Here is a 19,515-nt window from a genome sequence, read left to right as displayed (position 1 = left end):
CAATGCCCTTCGATTCTCAGAAGTTCAGCTCCTGACAGAGCAGACATCAGTTCTCAGTCAAGGATCAACTGGCAAGGTGGGCTGCAGAGCTTGCTGGGAAAAGGTGTGGTCCTTGGCAACCTTCTGGGCTCTGGACCCTGAACTCCAGGAGTGGCCTGAGGACAGCCCTCAGTCCTGTCTCCCACAGTCACCTCTATCCCCAGCAATGCAGTATAAGCCTCTGCCATCTTCTGGGCCTGTTTTCCTCAGAGTCAAAGGGGAAACTGAAACCAGGAATCAGCGAGTATGGTCTTGTTCTGCCCTGAAGGAAACTGGAGACTGAATCTTCTCCTGCCAGGTCTGGCCATCCCCCATGATGGTTCCAAGGGCAAGCATGGCTCTCTGCCTGAACACTGCTGTCCCCAAATGTCAGTTCTACCCTTTTCCACACATTCTGCAAGTTCTCCCGACCAGACTGCACAACACCCTTCATCCCCCAGCCTCAGCCACCCCCATCTTCCCAGAATGCTTTAGCTTGCCATGGGTCAGAATCAGAAGTTGGAGCTTCGGCTCCGGCAGTAGGGCTGGGCCCATGGCTCTGGGCTGCAGTGTGTTCTGGGTGTGGAAACAGTGGGCTGGTAGCCAGGCTGGGCCCTGAGCTTTGGACATACCCAATCTCTAGCCTTCAGTATCCCACCTGTGATAAGGACCCACTGAGCCAGGCAGAGCCCAGACTTTTGCAGTCTGTCTGTTGTAGATACCCCTTCCTTCAGTCATTCTTCATGGCATGTTACCACGCCAGCCATGAAGTCCCCCTTCGGAGTCCTCTCGGCACCAACTCAAGCCTTTCCTACCCTGCTGGACTGAGTCAGAGTCAAGGTGGCTCCATGGCGGAGACTGTGGAGGCTGGCATCACCTCCCAGAGTGGCTGGGACTTTCTCGTGGCTTTCCTCAGAGGTGTAACCAATATTAATGATGGCCGGGATGCCACTGGAGGAAGGGCCAGGCTAGCTCATTAGCAGCATACTGGATTGGGAAGGGTGACCTTGCACCAGTGGGCTGAGGCTGGGTTAGGAGGGCTCAGCCTAACCTCTAGGCTTGGTCATCTGGACCAGCGGGTTTCACCAAGCACCCAAAGTGGGCTGGGCCGAGGTGGGTGGGTGGGTGATCTTGTAGTAGGGTGAAATGATTGTGGAGTAGGGTGAGGTGATCTTGGGTTGGGGTTGTCATGTGGTGGGTGTGGGGGGTTTGTGTTGGTGGGGGAGGGCAGGGTGTCTGTGGTGATGGAGCTGAGTGGCTCTGTGGTATGATGGGGTGGGGTAGGGTGGTCATGTTGGGGGGGGACAGGTGGTTGTGTGCTGGGGCAGGGTGTTTTTGTGGGCCGGGTACAATGGCTTGTGTGGCAGAACTGCGGATTATACGGCTGGAGGATCTCGTTGGGGCTGCCTAGTCTGTGGCTTTCAGGAAAGGCCTGTCCCCTGGGGCCGCCGACTGAGCTGGTAGACTTGGCCGGCGCTACCTGGTGGCCTCAGCTTCTCGAGTGGGCTGACAGGCCGAGTTAGGCTTGGTTACCCCAGTGGAGCTCATTATCCAGTCGGTTGGGTTCTTCTGAGCAGGGTGTTTGTTAACTGGGTACTGCCAGTGGGACATGTTGGCCACTTGAGTTTCTAGAACTGGGCTGGCTTTGATGGCCTGGGGCAGGTTGGTTCTAAGGCTTGGGGCTGGGTTATGAGCTGGTCTGGCCTGGCTGTCTTGAGGACAACCACAGAGCTGACTTCTGCTCAGTCCCCACCTCTGAGCAAGGGCCATGGGGGGTGGTGGGCGCCTTGGCCACAAATAGCTGTGGGGAGCACAAACAGCCTGGTCTTCAAAGCCCTTGGTGGCGGCGGCTGTAACTTTCCACAGAGCCCCAGTGAGCACGACTCCGGGCCTTGTGTGCGGCCTGGCTGCTGCTTCCTCTGCAGCTAACCACAGTGTGGGGGGCGGAGAGTGAAAATCTGGGGGCTCAGAGGCTCCCCTGGAGGGGCCAGTGGGCCCCTCAGCAACTCTGACCCAGGCTCCTGGTGCTCTGTACCTGGGCAAAGGGATTGACCCTGGGGAGGAGAGCTTTCTGGGGCCTGTGGCTCTCCTGGTACAGTGGCAATGCCAGAGCTGGCAGGGGTAAGGAGGGACAGAGGGGACTGTAAGAGGCAGGTACAGGGCTGGGGGATGGTAGGACCACAGGCTAGACCTTCGTCTGAGGAACTGGAATGGAGACTGGCCACACATTTGGTGTTTCCTTCATGCCAAAACCAATGCACAAGGACCTGGCCAGCGGGGGTCAGAGGGAGAGTTAGCCGGGGCTACAAAGATAGGATCCTCAGAGGCAGTGTGCCTCAGCCACTCCTGGTTGTCTCAGCCCTGTTCAGTGTTCCTTTGAGGGCTCCTGCTGCGGGTAGCTCCAAGCCCACTGTGTCCGGAAGAGGTATGGCCTGTGGCCAGAGGCACAACAGCCCAGACAGCAGGGCGGGCCCTTGAGGCCCAGCTCTCCTTCCCCTCAGCTCCCTTGACTCCAGGCTGGGCCGACACCTTTCTACCAGGCCAGGAGGGCTGACCCCTCCCCAAGCTCTGGGGAAATAGATAGTGTCTGTCAGACTTAAGTCTGAATTTCGGGATGGGGAAATGAGGAAGAGTCGGGAGGGTCCTGACGGGAACTCAGCTTATTGGGGGTGAACTTGAGGACCCTGTCCAGATGTCCTGGTGGCTACACCCTGAGCAGCCACGTTGCCCAGCGGAAGTCCTGCTGACGGTCAGACCAGTCCTAGGCTTGCATTTATATATGGCTTTGAGCACGTGTCTTAATCGCTCAGTCTCGATTCTCCCAAGGACGCTGGGTTCTCCGGGCACCTTTGCCACCTGGAGGGACACTTGTCACCACCTCAAGAGTGCCATGATGTTCCCTGGGTGCCGCCCGGAACTGCACTGCAGTGCGGACAATGACAGCCCTCATACTAGGGCGCCTCGGGTCCCAGACATCAGCAGGCTGGCGAACTGCCCTCAGTGACCATTCTTCCCAGTTCGCTGGGACCCAGGGGCATCTTGGGACATGAGGCATTTAGGCCAACAAGATGGTTAGCCACAGTGGCTCCCTCTGCAGAATGGGACAGCTGTGACCTCCCCTAGCACTGTCGTGAGCTCAGGCAAGAGTATGCGCAGGGCTTGACCAACCAACCCTGCTCACCCTGTGGGTCTCACCTCCAGGCACGGTCTCTTGACGGTTCTTCCCTCTGTGGGTCGCTACTCTGACACTTCCCCTCCTGGGGGGGTGGGGGGTGGAAGGCTGCATTTTCTCCTCTACACCTGTCTTCCTCTTGAAGCTCCCAACTCCACCACCCCCAGGACGCTGCCCAGGGCTAATGAAGCCATCCAGACCTCCCTCTCCTCAGCTTTCCCGAGGCCAAGTCTTCCTAATGGTTCTAGCCCAGCTCCTGGAACCAGCCGGATCCCGCCCTTCCCCAGCTGGCCTGAGACACCCTGAGGTACAGGACTATCGCAGGTATGCATCTGAGTCTCAATGCCCAGCTCATACTTAGGGCAACCCTCCCAGGTGCCAGCTCAGCCTCCACAAATTCTCCAGGCCTCGTCTTTGCTGTCAGGCCTCGCACGGCCCTGGCTTCTGACAGGGGCTTCAAGCCTTGGCCAACCCAGGTCTGAGAATGGTAGGAGGGCTGTAGGACCCCGAGTGAATTCATTGACGAGAACAGCAGGTGGGTGCGAGCACAGGTACACCCCCCCCACCGGAAGCCGCTCTCATAGGAAGCACAGTCTTGTTGGCATGAAGTGAGTGATAGAGCTTGAGGGTAGAGGGGTTGGCAGTGCCCGGCGTGCACCACTTTCCTGCTGTGTGATGCTAAGTCTGGTTTAGAGCCTGTTGAGCGCCACCTCTGAGTCTGTGAACGCTGAGCCCCATCCCTGAGTCTTCGAATGGAGGCACTGGGAGACTCCCTCTTTCCTGGGTCTTCCGGGTTGGGGAGAATCTGGGAATGTTTTGAAGTCTGGAAGGGCCCCTCGAAGTTGTCTTCTGTGGGTGCCCTGCCGTGTGGCCCATTATAATTCCAGAAGCTGTAGAGGCAATGAGAGTTCCCTCCCTTGCCTTTCCCATCCTCCCCAGCTCCCTTGACCCGGGATTTCCCCCACCACCCCCAAACAGAGAGAGTCTCGCACGAGCACGTGTGAGCACATTTGGCAGCCCCTGGAACAGGATGGGTTCTTTGGGTTTGTTCTAGGCCCCCTAGAAGAAGCCACATCATGCCTGTAACATCTGTCCATTTCCCCTAGCCTAGATGTTCTGTGCCCCTTGTGGAGCCCTGCCCATCATGACACCAGACAACAGGTTTGGCCTTGCCCGGTGATGGGCTTTCCTCAGCCCCGCTGCTGAAGACATGCTCGTGTCTGCTGTCTGAGCGTGCCCTGACCTGTTGTTGGGCTGACAAGCCTTCCAACCACCCCACCTGGGCCTCTCCACCCTTGCCACAAGCTCTTCCACAAGCTCAGCCACAGAAATGAAAAGCAGGCGCGCCGGGGGCCCCAGGTTCTCCCTCAGCGGGGAACTGGCATCCACGGGCCACTGGCTCAGGCCAGGACGTCTTCTGGGCTGGCTGAGGGGCCGCAGACTACACACTGGTTGGCTCCTCTGGGCTCTGTAGCAGCTGGGGCCGCACACAGCTGCCTTCAATGCCCACTGCTCTGCCCACAGCTGGAGACAGGCCTCAAGCTTGACCGGCCTGTGGGGGCTGGCCAGTGACCTGTCTTAAACTCCCTGCCTCTGGCTTGATGACTCAGGAAGAAATGAAGCCCCACCTCATGATCTTGGGCATCAGGGCCCCTCTGTGGTGGACTTGCCTCCCAAAAATGTTTTCTTTCCAAATTTTTGGTCATTCCAGTAATAGCTTCAATGAATCTCTAACCCTAAATTCATCCTGAATGTATTTCCTAATATATTTTTTTTTCAAATGCATTCATTCTTTTTACTTAAGTAAGCTTAATTTTTTTCCTTTCAAAATTACTTATTTATTATTTTGTGGGGAATGGTGGGGGAGGGGAGGCGGAAGTAAGGACAGCCCCTGGAGCTGCTTCTTTCCTTTGACCGTACAAACCCCGAGAATCAAACTCAGGTCTTTAGGCTTGGAGGCAGGCACCTTAACGAATTTCCTAAAATTTGCTTAAGTGAGCTGGGTGTGTTGGCCCACACTTGTAATCCCAGCACTCAGGGAGGCAGAGGCAGGCGGATCTCTGAGTTGGAGCCTAGCCTAGTCTACAAAGCGATTCCAGGACAGCCAAGGCTACACAGAGAAACCCTGTCTCGAAGAAATAAAAACCAGAGAGAGAGAGAGAGAAAGAGAGAGAGAGAGAGAGAGAGAGAGATTTACTTAAGTAGCTCAGAGTGGTAGGGCAAGCTTTTAATCCCAGCACTTAGGAGGCAGAGGCAAGCAGATCTCTATGAGTTCGAGGCCAGCCTGGTCTACATAAAGAGTTCCAGGACAGCTAAGGCTGTTTATACAAAAAGACCTTGTCTCAATTAATTAGTTAGTTAATCAGTTAACCTAAGAAATCTTATTTCTGATAGTCACAAGCTTGACTTACTACTTCAGTGCTGAAGGTCAAACGTCAAACCCAGGGCAAGTGCTCTGCTACCGAGCAACACCCCAGCTGGATGTGAGTTTTCCTCAGAAGCACATTAACCGTGAACAAGGCAGGAGCTATTAGCGGGCCCTCCACCGCGCTCCCCTAGGAAGACAACTAGGGGATAATCTCTGTGGAAGCCCCTGCCTCCCAAAACTCTGAGATGGCACCTCCCGATTGCTGTCTGAGCCACCCCAGCTGTCAGAACACCAAAGACTTCAGAACCACGAGTTAACGGAGAGCTAGGCCCTGACAGCCTTGAGTTTATGAGGAGGGCCAGAAGAGGTGCTCACCCAGAGCAGCTTCCTCAGGAGCAGAGTTAGGAGTCACTGTTATTAAACAACCAGCCATTGCTTTATGGCCTTGGAGTCCTTGCTCAAGCCTAGTCTGGAGGCCATGTGAGCACAAAGAACGGACCAGAGACTGAGGTCCAGAGCCTCGGAATGTAGCTAGAAATACTCAGAAAGCCTCTAGTCTCATGCTTCGCAGAGGCTGGTCTCTGAGGTAACTCAGGCAGCCTCAGAGGGGCACCGGCACCGAGAGGGGGTAGAGTGTCCTTTCCCAATGATCACACTATTGACACCATCAGGGCTGAGGTCCCTGGAGCCCGGGGTCTTCAGCTCCCGCATCCTGGCTGACGTCTGCAGCTGAGATTCCTACTTGTGAGTTTGAGAAGATGATATTCCAGAATGGTTGTAATAGACAGAATCATATTATGGCCTCCTGACCCCTTGGGCACAGGCAGGACTTGGCAAAAGTAACCTTGAATCTGAAGGAAGCTTGTCTCGATGACCTGTAACGGTGAATCTCAGCTGTCAACTTCACGAGGTCTAGACTTTCCTGGAAGATGAGCACAGGCGATCGGGTTAATCGAGTTGTGGAGACCTGGCCACTGTGGGCAGCTCTGTCCCCTAGGCTGGGATTCTGGAGGGGTGGGAAGGAGAAAGGAGGGCTGAGCAGAAACATTCGCTGCTCTCTTCTGACTCTGAATGGGATGTGACCTGCACTCCCCCTTCCAGGACTCCCCTGAGATGATGAACTGCTCCGTGAAACCGAGTCAAAATAAATCCTCTTTGATTTCAGCTGACTTTGTCACCAGCAACAGGAACTGTAACTAAGAGGAAAAAACTGTTACCGAGAAGCTTGGTCATTCTGGTGATCAGCCTGAGTTCCGTGGCAGCGATGGGGAAGAGCTTGGAACTTCGGGCCAAGAAAGTCCTAAGACACGGGATCGGATATTGATGGGGCATTCTGAGGGAAGCTTAGAAGGCAAGAATGCCGAGAGAAATTCGGATGCTGGACGCAAAGACTCTTGAGATTTGAGAGTAGAAGTGGGACACTGGACGTTCTTGTGATATTTTGGCCAAGAACATCTGACTTTTATTCTGCCTGTGTCCTGAGACCTTGAGTGGAGCTGAATTCAAAAGTACTTGGCTAATTTGTTTGGTAGAAGATCAGCAGTTCGGATGGGCCAGGCCCCAGCAGGCACTGCACTGGGACAGGACAGGCATCCTCAGGGAAAAACCCTGCCCAAGGGAGGCTGTGTCGTGATTATATTCAAATTCATTTAAAGCAAGGAAGCTTTCCCCCTCACTCAAATGCCTGGGGAAGTGTTTCTCCGGGGTCAGCGCCCAGAAGCTGATGCACTGTGGTCCAGGGAGAAAGCCTGGCTGCATCTATCTGGCAGCAGAGCCTGGCAATGCCATCTTTGTGGTACTGGCTTTGCAGGCCTGAAAGACACAGGACTGAGGTGGTTATGGGGAGCAGCTAAGGCCAGGCAATGTGCGACAAGGCCAGACAGCCTGCAAGGACATCCCAGGAGGCCAGTTTAAAGTCGTGAAGGGAAGCAAGGAGGCGCTGAGAGGCTCCTCCTAAAATGGAGACCCCAGGACAGCAGGGAGGCCAAGCCCGTGGGATGTCTGCCAAGGAAAGCTGGAGGCACGCGGTAGAGCCAGCCTGAGAGAGAGGCTCTGTGTGCTGCAGGCGGCGGAGCGGGAGGAGGGGGGTTACCCAAGCCCTTTGGAGTCCCACCAAATTTATCTTGACCCCCAGGTGCTAGGCAAGGAACGATAAGATCTGTCTTGCTTTGGTGTGAAAATCTGTACTGCGCACCGATGCCCCACCTCACCCTATTTTACTGAGACAGGGTCTCACTATGTAATCCTGGCTGTCCTGGAACTCATTCTGTAGATCAGGTTGGCCTTGAACTCAGAGATCTGTTGTGATTAAAGGCGTGCCCCATCGTGCCGGGCTAACGCTTCCTGTTTTCTCTGCCGTGTCCTGTTAGAAACATGAAGCTATGTAACTCGTTATACACTGTTGTTGTTATTTGTGTGTGATGGGCAGGGGAGCGCACGCCACAGGACACACGTGGCGATCAGAGGACAGCTTTGTGAATCGGCTCTCTACTTCAGTCTTTGCACAATCGCAGGCTGTTTGTTCGGCTCTTTTCCTGCAGCGCAGTCTTAATGGTTTCTTGTTTTATTTATATTTTATGGGCGTTTGCACATAGAAGCCTTTGGATTTCAGACAAGACACAGACGTTAAAACTGCCGGGAGTGTTACAGATGATAGAAACTTTCGATTGTATTTTGTGTTATGAGACAAACACGAGAATTTGGATACAGTGGAAGGAAAATTGTGATTAAATTGATGTGTGTGTGGCTGTCAGCTTGTCGAGGAGGGGAGTTTGGATTGAGCTGACCTCAATTTTCAGCTTGAGATCTAGAATTATCTGGGAGATAATGGCCATGGGGGTTATATTACTTAGATTAATGAGGTGGGCGACCTACCCACTGTGGGCAGCGCCATTCCCTGGGCTCTGGGCTCTGTATGGGCAAAAAGCTAGCTGAGCACCAGGATTTGTGGCTTCCTGACTGTGGACATGACACAACCAGCTCCTTCAAGGCTGTCTTGGCTAACCTCACCATAATGAAACTGAAGGTCAAAATAAGTCCTCAAGCTGCTTCTGCCCAAGTCTTCTGTCATAGTGATAGTAACTAATGCACAGCCTGACCTCACCACAGGAACCTTTCAAAGGAGCTGAGGGGGCCAGGCACTGTGCTCTGTTGTCTTTGGGGCTGCAAATGGCCTGTGCGTAGCCACACGGTAGGGGACTCCAGGGGGCCTTTAGGAGTCTACAGACAGCTGGATGAGCTAGAGACTCTCACCTGGTTCCAACCAACTCCAGACACTGACCAGCATTTAGAAGGTTCCCCAGGGGCGGGATGAAATGTCAGCTCAGTTGACTCAGTGCCTGCAGCCTGAAGGTGTCCACACCTGCTCACGGGTGCCCGGCTCCCTTTCACAATGCTGTGAAGTCTGTTGGTGGGTGGAGCGGTCAGTCTCCTCCTGAGGGGCCAGAGAGCTCTGCTCTCCTGTGTAAATGGTCCTCTGCTCACAGGGGCTGCTCAGAGCTGAGCCACTCCCACCTGCTCTCCTGAGTGTGTGTCCCTTGTGACTGTGGGGTCAGCCAGAAGCTAAGCTTGCTGCCGCTGAGCTCAGAGTCGGGGGTCGTGGTTCAGGCCTGAAATACCAGCGTTTAGGAGGTAGAAGCAGTTAGACTAGGCGTTCAAGGTTATCCTCAGCATCACAGGAAGTTCGAAGCCAGCCTGGGGTACGTGAGCTACATCTCAAAAGACAGAGAAGGGGAGGAAGGGAAGAAGGAAAAGGGAGGGCCACAGAGAGGGGGGAGGGAGCTATTTAGTATAGACATAAGGTTGACCTTGTCCATCTGTAGTCCAGGCTCTCCTTGAGCATTTGATTCTCTGCCTCAGTCTCCCAAGTTGCTGGGATTGTAAGTGTATGCTACAAGGCACAGTTTCTTTAAGAATTTTTTTTAAATAAATCTTTTTTTTAAATGTGTATGAAAGATTTGTTTATTTTATGTATACACCTGCCAGAAGAGGGAATCAGTTCATATTATTGATGGTTATGAGCCACCATGTGGTTGCTGGGAATTGAACTCAGAACCTTTGGAAGAGCAGACAGTGCTCTTAGCCACTGAGCCATCTCTCTAGCCCCTTCTTTAAGAATTTTAAGTAAAATCGGTTCAGTTAAAAAAAAAAGAAACTAGTGTGCAATCTTTTTTAAATGGTTGCTATTCTTTGACCACACCAAGAGGCAGGCTCCCTTTACATCTCTTCTCTGCGTGCCTCAGTGGCCCTTTTGTGCTCCCATCGAGAGTATGTGAACGTGACATGACCTCCTCGGTGGGTCATAAAGAGCCGAGTGGCTGAAGACTGGAGCATGTGGGACACTCTTGCCTGAGACGTCAGCTGTCACGTAAACCCGCCACCGGGAGGCCACGGGTAGGCGCTCCAGCCTCTGGCCCAGCTGAGCTCCCAGCCGCCAGCTGGCACGGGATGCCAGCATGGCCATGCAAACCAGTCAGGTCTCCAGATGGACACAGCCCAGCCAGCTCTGACCACAACGGCACAAGGGACCCCGGGCAAGCAGTGTGGTGTCACGGGCTTGCCATTCTCCTGTTCCCAGCCACAGCGGCTCTGCAGGGGGAGTGGTGGCTTTCAGCTTCAGGGTCCTTGGGCAGCCAGGACGGTTACCGACACGACCATGTGGCTCCTGTCTAGGACAGTCTGGGGCCCACTGTGGGGAAGTCCTCCCCGAGATTGGGCTCCCATGAGCTTCCACGAGCGTCTATCCCAAGTCCTCTGCCCCATGCTTCCTCAATGGTGCACCTGCTAAGCTACTGCTGTATACCTTGCCTGGGAGGCAACTTCAACCTTGCTGGAAGAGACACGGCAGAGGTGGGGAGGAGGCATGGATGAAGCTAACCAGTCCCAGCCAGGGCAAACATCAGGTGCTCAATTCAGGCTTCTGCAAGGAAGCAGACCCACGGCAGCCGTGCTGGGTGCCCATTCATTCAACCCCCTGTGGTAGGCTCTTTTGTGCCACGTTCTAAGAACAGGGCGAACGTGGTTGTGCAGGGAGCCTACAGGGGCACGCTGTTTGGGAAGCTTTGACAGGTCTAGCAAGTATTGAAATTCCTGTTAAGCATTTGAGAGCCCTGCCTCAAGGTCCGTGGGTGACGCAGCTGTGATCTCAGGAGACAGCCGAAGACTCAGGCCACGGGAGCATTTGAGTGCAGACGCGTGACTGAATGACTACGTGAAGCCAACACGTCTGTGGCAAACTTGCTGCCCCTTGACCTCTTGAGGGCTCAGCCTCCAGACCAGGAGACTGGGAGAACAGATTAAAGAGGGCAGATCCTTGGCCTGACACCTACCATTCTTCCCAAATGTGTGTCCGCAGCAGACATCACTAGCTGCTCCTGGCTCTCGCACCTGCCAGACTCTACCAATCGCACAGCGCAGGTCCTGGTTGTAAGTGAGGATCAAGGAGGCAGCCCCCTTCCCTTCACAAGAGAGCTCTTGTCCCACGTGCCTGAGTTCTGCTCACCACTGCAGATGCCATTGCTGGCTGCAGCCCTCCGAGGAGGGAAACTGAGGCTCAGCCATTCCCAGGCCTACGCACCGGCACCCAGAAGCTGACCCCACATCTCAGCTGAACCCCAGCACCCTCCAGCCCAGTGGAGGAGGCAGGGGGCCCCATCTAGTCTTTCCACCATCCCTGAGGTTGCTGGGGGCTCCCTCCTGCCCCTGGCCACAGCCCTGGTGGTCCCAGACACAGAGCACAAGAAGCTCGGGAGTTGTTGGCACAGGACAGACGCCCAGTTAGTTAGAAAAACATGTGGCTCGCTCTTCCCTCTCCCGCCCCCTCCAGCCGCCACCACCTTCTAATTCAATTTCCCTTGAAAAACAATGGTTTCAATGAAGGGGGAAACAAGATTTTCCGAAACTTCGTAAAGTTTTGCAAAATAATTACCCCCCAAACTGGCAGGCTTCCTCCCCTTCCTGCTCAGATGAATGTCTCTGGGACATTTCACAGGCTTTCAGCCCCTGCTGGACGTGCCCCTGCCTCCAGGCTGCCCACCCAGATCCCGTGCTGGGCATGAGATGGTCAGAAGCCCCGAGTCAGCACCTTTTGGTGAGTTTAGGAAGGACTGGGCGAAAGGAAGGAGGCAAGGAGGGGCCTGGGTGACCCTCGGGTCCAGCCGACTGAGCCAAACCTCGGGGATGTCCCCCGAGCAAGCTCTGAGTATGAGTCACGGGATCTGAGCGTCAGAGGGGCCAGGTCAGCTTGGAATCTCAGCACAGTAGAGCGGGGGACAGAGCTGGGACTGGCCTGAATCCCAGCTGCCCCTTCTGGAAGCTTTGGGTTGGAGGCCCCAGAAATGTCGGCGTTAGCTTGGCTCAGCGTGGCCCAGCCCTCTGCTCACTGCCCAGCCTCTCTGTAGCATCTCACCTGGTTCTTGGTCCCTGTGGATTCTCAGGAGGGCCAGCCTCCTAAATCCTACCCTTCAGGATGCTCCTCCGACCCATCTCCCTGGGGAGACTTCCCAGCTGTCCCTGGAGAACCTTCCCTAACTCCTCTCTACTAGGGACGACCCTACCAGCTTCTGTACTTGGCCTATGCTCTCTACAATCTTGGCCCCTCTTTTCATTAGATTATACTCAAAATCTCATCCTTTATCGCTACTAGAAGATGAACTAATTCATACTAAGGTGTGAATGACTAAGCAGCCTCACTGTCTCAGAGAGTAGCATGGTTCTGAGCTGTACCACTCCAGGTGGCCCCGGGAGCCTTGGGAGCAGAGCGGCCCACTCCGGCCCCTAACTGTGAAAATGCTGCAACACATGGTCACAAATGATTTTTTTAGGGGCAGCTGAAGGCACCCCTCTGTGCTGCATGCTGCACCCTCCTCCTCTGGCTTGAGGAACAGAGGTACCCAGCCGTGGAAGACAGTTTCTGAGAGCGTGTGCCCTTTAACTCCTGGTGTCCATCCTTGGGAAAGCCTGGCCTGCCTGGGGCATGGCTGACTGAGCCAGCCGAATAATGCATACGTAACAGCGTGGCCACTGTGTGAGCCCAGCACTCAGGAGGCCAATGCAGGAGGGTCATGTGTTCTAGGCCAGCCTGGGCTACAGAGTGAGAGCCTGCCAGACAGGAAAAGAGAGAGGGGCGGAGCTCTGAGGCTGGATCCTTAAGGACATGGTTGTTCTTGCCTTGTACCCTCTCTGGAATTGCTCTGATAGAAGGTGCCTCCCCGGGTGACTAGGCCTCCTGACAGAGTCTACAGACTACTGTCACGGCAGTGAGCCCCCTAGAAGGCAGTCCCCGGAACCTGGCATCAAGCCTTTAGATGGGTGACACTATGCTAACAGCCGGCTCGAATCCTCTGAAAGCCCAAGCCACACCTGGCCCAGGGACTCCAAAGTCCCAGCCCCCAGAAGTGGGAACAGAGTAACTGTTCATTGTTTTAGCTGAAGACCTTCTGGGAGCACAGTACTGTTCTTAATGTCTGAGTCATCTCTTCAGCCTGAAAGCACCCTTTTATGATGTGCATTATGGCCACCTTTGATCCCAGCACTGGAGAGGAAGAGCCAGATCTCTGTGAGTTCAAGGCCAGCCCGGTCTACACAGTGAGTTCCAGGACAGTGAGGGTTATGTAGAGAGACCCTGCCTTAAAACAAACAAACAAGCAAATGCTAGCCTTATTTGCTTTCCTCATTGCTTTGATAAAATACCGTGATGAAAACAACTTAACAAAGAAAGTGTTTCTCTTGACCCACACAGCTCTTGGGTTTAGTCTACCATATCAGGAAAGGTGACTCCAGGAAGGTAGGACAGCTGCCACGGTCAGGAAGCAGAGAGTAATGAGTTCGGGTGCTCAGCTCACTTTCTTCCTTGTATGCAGCCCAGGACCTCAGCCCAGGGAATGGTGACGCCCACAGTGGGCGTCAAGGTAATCCCTCAGGCATGTGCTGAGCCTCCTCACCCAGGTGCTTCCTAGCTTGCCTTGAGCTGACAGTTAGATTAAGCCTCATATAATGAATGTAGCCATGCAGCCTCTTGATTCTGTTCCTGCTTCTGCAGTGGTCCCCAGGGACTGCGCCTCTGACTCGGCGTGCGCCATTAAAAGCCTTCATTTTAGAAGCCGTGTGCTTAGATTTTTGTGCAATAGAAAGTCCCTGTGAAGGTTCCTCTCCATCAGCTTGACTGGGCTGAGAAGTGCCTGGGACATTTGTAAGAAGGTCTGCCCTAAATAGGGTATCGGGGACACTACCCCATATGCTGGGGTAGACTGGAAAACAGAGAGAGGGCCGGGTGGTGGTGGCACACACCTTTCATCTCAGCACTCACGGGAGGCAGCGGCAGATGGATCTCTGAGTTCGAGGCCAGCCTGGTCTACAGGGAGAGTTCCAGCACAGCCAAAGCTACATAGAGAAGCCCTGTCTGGGAAAGGGGGTGGGAGAGGGAGTCTGCAGGCCGACACGTCTCTCTCACTGCTTCCCACCACGACGTGAACTGCCTGTCACGCCCTCCCACCACCACGGACAGAAGCCTCCGGGGACTAAACTAAACAAGGGTGAAAGGTACAAGATGGCAGGTCCATAGTTAAGCTGTCAGGCTCAAGGGACCAGGCCACTCCAAGTACAGAGTCAGGCGGTTCCTGTTTCCCTCGCCACACGCAGCCCTGGGCTGTGGCTTGGGTTAGACTAACAAACTGTTTCCTCTAAACAGTTCGTAAGCAGGAGAGACTTCCACACGTCCAGCCGTGCCAACACGAGAAGTAGACACGGGACACGCACACCCCGAATCCCAGGCTCCAGGAGGTAGAGGCAGAAACATGAGGAGCTCCATGGCAGAGTAAGAAGGCAGCCTGGGACACGAGCCCCTGCGTCTTCCTTCTTGTCCCTCACTGAGACGAAGTTCCTGACAAAAGCAGCTTTAAAAGAGAAAGGACTTCTAGTTCACAGATCAAAACGCCGTCCACAGTCCATCGTGGTGAGGAGGTGGAGGCAGCGGCAGCAGGAGCCTGAGGCAGCGGGTCACTTCCCACCCACAGCCAGGAAACAGAGCTGAATGAGAGCTCGTGCCCAGCCCTCTCTGTCTATTTTCATACAGTTCGGGATCCCCCTGTCCAGAGAATAGTCCCGCCCACAATTAAGAAGGGTTTTCTCACATCAATTAAATGCAATCAAGATGATCCTCCAAGGGCATGCAGGGAGAGGCCCCCTAAGAGATGAAGGCAAAGGTCACGTCCTTCTGCTATGCCCTTCTGCCACCCACGTGTACCGGTCACCTAAGTCACATGATCCCAGGGATACTTCTATGGGGCTGGCATGGGGCCAGAACGTTTTACATAGCAACCATCACAAGAGCCCCATAAGGGAGACACTCAGCTCTCATTCCCGTTTCATAGATGGGGAAACTGAAAACACACAGAGAGGCTGAGCACATTGCCGGAGGCAGCACAGCTGGTGAGTGGCAGAACTGGGATTTGAACCTGGACAACAGGTTCAACAATCCTCATGCTGCCTTGTGAATCAGGGCTTGAGAACAAGGAGACTGAGGCAGAGGCCAGCCGTGACTGCCCAAAGTCCTCTTCCAGGCATTTGACGAACAAGGCTGGGAACCCCAGTCAGCTGTTCTGCGGTGTGCCTCTACCCCAATCCCATCAGAGAAAGCCCGAGACAGCTGGGGCCCTCCTGAAGCCTTGTGGCCAGCACAGGAACACAGAAGGTAGGAGCAGGAGTAGGAGTGACAGACAGGAGAGACGACAACCAGGCTGGGAGCGAGAGGCCTGGAACTGGTCAGAGGAATTCTGGGAGCACAGTGCTTGGGGTCAGAGCGGTGGAACTCCTCCGCCCAGCTGCCCACAGTTCGAAGGTCTGTCTGAATCACCTGCTGAGGGGCCCAGCCTCCGATACTCACTTGGGATGGGGAGACTGCTGCCCTGGGGCACTCCTGGCTCCTGGAGATCCCCCCCTCAAGCCTGGCAGGAAAGCGAGTACACAAGGAAAGCCACGCCCACTGCAGCTTCGCTGTATCCCTCGACGCCATGCCCTAGGCTGCCATCCATTTGGTTAGCCAACCATGAGGTCAGCTGGTTGTCAGCTCCGTCCCCCCACAGATTCCCCAGCAGCTGGTCCTGCCTCAGCCTGTGTCAGGGTTCCACGTGCCTGAACCCGGTTGCAGGAGCGTCTGGAATTAGCCACTGGTGGAGAAAGTGAGGCACGGGGCACAGAAGTAGCAGCGTGCCAAATACTTATTTGGAGAAATCGCTAGTGCAGCCAGGGTCGGACTCAGTACCAAAGCCAAATGTCTCCTTTAATGGTTGGGGATGACATCGGCCCAGAGAAGGCAAACAATGTGTTCAAGGTCATACAGCCAGTATTCCCTGACCTCTGACCCCTTTCTGGGTAGATACCGAAGGAGCAAATGGCACTTGGCCCAGATGTTGCCATCCTGACTTCTGCGCCTCAGTCGCCACAGCCCCTGGCTGCCCAGCGCCAGCTTGCTCCCTCCTAGTTGGCTCTTCAGTAGTTGGTGGTTAAGGGGAAATCCACCAGGGAAAACAGTGGCAGGCGTAGGACTTCCTCACCTGGGCCTGTGGGTTTTCCTTCCTCTCACAGCTCCTGAGGTGTCGTGCTGGGCAGGGACTGGGGTCCTAGTACCGTGTCTTGAACCCTGGCCCGAGCTGCAGTAAGAGAGACAGTGTAGCGGGACCCTCTGCTTGGCCCTGGCCGTCTCAGGTCACCCTTGTGAAATTGGGTGAACATGTCCTGACAGTGGCAACTCCTACCCCGAGTCAGACTTCATGTCAGTGGTGGAGGCGGGAGGAGAAGGCGCAGGTCGGGGGTGCAGTCTGTCCGCTCGCTGCAAAGCTCTTGTTTTCTGTTGGTTTGCTTTGGAAACAGGCCTCAGGTCGCCCAGGCTGACCTCAGCCTCACTATGTAGCCGAGGCTGGCCTTGAGCCCTGACTCTTCTGGCACCCCCTCCCGAGTGCTCATATAACAGGCGGGTGTCACCACTCTTGACTTTTTAATAGTTTAGAGACACCCTGTTTGGGGCACTGCCCGGTATGACCTTGGCCAAGTCCTTCGTCTCTCAGACTCATCATTTCTGGACTCCCTTTGTGTCCAGTTGGTGGTTTCACCTGTTTTTGTTTTTGTTTCCATAAGGGTTGGAGGCCACAAGGTCTGGGGTAGACAGACTCAAACATGGTGCTTATCTGTCTGCACGATTTCGGCACAGGCCAGCCAGCCTTCCCATGGTCCTGTTCTCGGCCAGCACGGTGGGGTAGGGACATACTGGCTGCTTCTTGCTCTGAGTCTTCCGTCAGCCAGGCTGGTGATGCCCACTGAGTTGACCACCTACTATACGTGCAGGGCCTGGAATCAGGCTGCGGTGTTGAAGAGAGTTCATGAGCCAAGAATGCTAGCCCTGCCTCTGGAGCTGGCCTTCACCTGCACCCAGCCTGTACCGACAACCCACCAGGGACAGTACCGATCTTGAGGGGCTGACGGCCCTTTGGTTTCCTACAATTGAGCCATCACCCTGCCCTGGCCACAGCCCAAACCTGATTCCTGACAACACTGGGTGGCTACAGATGGCTGCGTGGCCATAGCTACACGGAGGCCGGTGAGGGTGGGGAGGCCGGCAGAGAGTGGTCACCACAGACCAAAGTCATTTAACAACCCTTGCCCTCAGAAGACATGGCTGCAGCCAGGCCTGGGCTAGCCTGGGATCCGTAGTACGCCCACCTGCGTCACCAAGGCAGGACTGTCCCACCTTTCAACAGGTGGCTTCTGAGCCATGACGCCTCCTGTGTGTTCCCAGATTGTTCCTGCTCTCACTGCCCTGGCCCCAACTGCTCAGAGTTACTATCTCATCCCAGGAACAGCCCCCAGAGACCCAGAAGTCGGGACAGATGGTGGCCCCTGGCCAGGGGTCTTTTGTAGCTTCTCACACCTAGCCTTGGTCTGGTTGGTCTGTGGGACAGGGACCATGTGTATTGATGCTCATGGCCCAGAGCCCAGCGTGAACCTCAAGGACAGTCCACGGGCTTCCTGGGCTCTGCTCTAGGGGTATTTGAAGAAACTGTTTTACCTTCTCCCATTTCCCAGGCGGGAAATTGAGGCCAAGGCTCTCCGCACACAGAATGAAGGCAGCAGAGTGCTCTGTCCTTCTCCTTAGCCTCCACCATCAGTCTCCCGGCTTCGGGACAGGCATCCATGCCACAGCAGGAGATGTCCAGAGGCTTTGGAACACTAGTGGAAAGTTGGTGCCCACTTTTACAAGGTTGCCCTTCCCCCTCATTCTTCTCATGACATTGTACCAACTGTTTCTTTCCTTAATCCAAACCATTGTTTTTCCAGGGCGAAAACTGAAATGAAAGCCACATGGTCTCCTCTCTACACACCCTCACCAAACAGAAGCAAGTTCTGGGCAGATGGTAATGAGCATGTGGAGGAGATTCTGCTCCCTGTGGGGTCACTGGGCACAGGCTGTCTGGCTGTGGAGACACTTGGGACTTCCTGGTGGCCAAACTGGGGTAGGAGTAGAGGTGTCAGCCTGACAGGGTGTTCAAGACCCTCTGGTAGGGGAGCAGGAGCCCAGTTCAGCTGATGGAGCTGGAGAGATGGCTGCCCTTTCAGAGGACCCGAGCTCAATTCCCAGCACCCACCTCAGGTGGCTCATTTCTAGGGGGAGCTGACTCCTGTGTCCCCTGTGGGAATTTGCAGTCGTGTGCACGCACACATAATTAAGAGTGTCAAAACAACTTGAAAACATGTGCTGCTGGCAAGGCAGGTGGGACGACGTGCGCTGGGACCCAGCAAAGACCTCAAAGACGACTGCTGACACCTGTGCAGAGCAAAGGGGCCCCGAGAGGAAGAGGGGCGCCAGGCATGCTGTTGAGAGAGGAAGCTGAGAAGGTGGGGTACAGGGCGGGGAAATCTGGGTGCAGGTCAAGGCCCCCCGGCACCGGGGCGGGGGAGCTCGTGTGTAGGTGTGGGGTTTTGGAAGAGGCAGGCTGCTTTACTGACCAGAAGGCCTCCCAGGGGATGAGGAGGCCCAGACGTTCCTGGAAGGGGACTCTCTAAGGTCCCTCCCCAGGTCTGGGCCCCTGAGAGGTCTCACACACACAGGTTCATGGACATACCGCCCCCCCAAACCCTCCCTACGGGCCCATGTGCACATAGGTCTGTGCTCCTGGCTGCTGCATGCATGCAAGAGCTTGTGTGCCTGTGTGCAAAGTGCAGCTCAGGGAGGCCCCTGCAGAGACGCTGCCCGGCGATGAGACCACAGCAAGTGGGCACAATGCAGAAATGCTGCGTGCAGTCACGTATGCTTGCCTGCACACACACACACACACACACACACACGCCTGCGCACGCGTGCCGCCACACGCAGCCTCACACACGTGCGGGTTGCAGAGGCTTCCCAGGCCAAGTTCAGGACCATAGCCTGCCCTGAGCCCATTGGCTGATCTATACGCACAAGCAGAGCCCTTATGTTTTGTCAGAGCCCCCGCCTGAGGCTCCCTACCCAGGGAAAAGGCCACAGCGTGTTTGTTGAAGCCGGTGACGCCCCCATAGGCATCCCCACGGCGATTTTGAGTCAGGGTGTCTCTGCGCAGATGAGGTGTGGGGGTTTGAAAGCTAGAGCTGGAGCACAGTGGCAGGCGCCGGAACAGGCTCTCTGTTCCTGTGGAGTAGCCACTGTCCGCTCGGCCCCAAAGCAGGCCAGGGAGGTGCCTCCCCTGGAGACTGGCAGTAGCTGGGATGTCCGTTAGCTGCCTAAACCCCGCCCCCCCATCTCCTGTGGTCAGCTACTCCTTCTGCATCCTCTGCCCCTTCCACAGAAGGCAGCATGAAACCTCCGAAGACAGTGGCCCCCATAGCCACCAGTCAGAGCCAGAGGGTGTAGCCCCTGGCCAGACCACAGCCTTAGCACCTCCAACTACTAGGCAATCTGCCAGCAAGTCCCCAGAGCCTGGTCTCAGAA

This window comes from Psammomys obesus, unplaced genomic scaffold, assembly GCF_907164565.1.
Source record: "Psammomys obesus unplaced genomic scaffold, mPsaObe1.curated_primary_1811, whole genome shotgun sequence".
Classification (NCBI taxonomy): Eukaryota; Metazoa; Chordata; class Mammalia; order Rodentia; family Muridae; genus Psammomys; species Psammomys obesus.
Note: the sequence above shows the minus strand (reverse complement) of the source record.